The following is a 1,275-nucleotide window of genomic DNA, read 5'->3' on the forward strand; positions in this document are numbered from 1 at the left end:
TTCTAATTCATTATCATTTATTGTACCTAGCTTTCTGTATTCTGTTCACCACATGGAGTTTGAGTGACACAGCCAGGGAACCACGCGTGTCCCCATCTGTGTTTCTGTTGCCACCTGGTTAAGTGCTACTTTGGCTGGATATGGAATCTTGGGTTGCAACCTTTTTTTAGTGGCAGTTCATAAATACTATCTGTTTCCTAGCCTCAAGTGATGACAGAGGAGACATTCAATAGTATTCTCAATCTTTTTCTTCAGTAAGTTTATTTTTTAGTGGGGCAGCTCTTCAGTTTTGCCTTTATCCTTGGAGTTCAGAGCTTTTCTGGGACTTGCCCGCATCTAGGTCTGCAGGCTTCCCTGGAGTAGGCTAGTCCTCTCAATTCGCAATTGGGGTCTCTCTCTTGTTTAAGGGTCTCAGTGTATATTCTGTTATTGTCCCTCTCTTTGCTCTTTGTCTCCTCTGGAAAACCTAGTATTTGCACAGAAGGTCTTTTAGATGTGTCTCCCACGGTTCTCGGCTTTAGACCTGTTTTTGAGACTATCTTCCACTTGATCTCCTGGGCTACAAATGTATGTCTTAGCAATGACTAACCTCTCATTCAGTGCACCCACTGATTTTTTTTAAAGGAATGGTTATTTTTATTGATGGATTTTATAACATTTTTATTGAAGGATAATACATAAACATGCACAGATCATAAGTGTCCAACTCAGACATTTTTGCAAGAATACACCAATCTAACCATCACCCAAATCAAGATAAAGAAAGTTGCCCACATCTCATGTACCTCCTTCATGACCCCTTCCAGAAATTACCACTCCCGCACGGAATCATTATTCTGACTTTCATCACTACAGATTTGTTTTGACTTATTTTGAACTTTATACAAATGGAGTCATAGGATATGTTCCTTTTAAAAAAGTACATCTTTATACCCAGCGTAGGGCTTGAACTCACGACCCCAAGATCAAAGTTGCATGCTCTACTGACTGAGCCAGCCAGGTGCCCCATAGAATGTATGCTTTCTGTGGGTGACTTCTCTTTTTCAACATTTTATTGGGCCATTCATCCATTTATTTTTTTTTTCATTCATCCATTTAGAACGGGATGGTTTATTCTCCTTGTATAATATTCCATTGTATGAATGCACCATAATTTATTTATCCATTCTAATACTGATAGACAAACAGGTTGTTCACACTTGTTGGCTATTCCACTCATATGAAACATGCTGTTACAAGCATTTGTATAGGGATACATGCGTTTGTGCAAACCTG

Source organism: Callorhinus ursinus, unplaced genomic scaffold, assembly GCF_003265705.2.
Source record: "Callorhinus ursinus isolate GAN/ISIS: 27379988/994484 unplaced genomic scaffold, GSC_fseal_2.0 scaffold7, whole genome shotgun sequence".
NCBI classification, from domain to species: domain Eukaryota; kingdom Metazoa; phylum Chordata; class Mammalia; order Carnivora; family Otariidae; genus Callorhinus; species Callorhinus ursinus.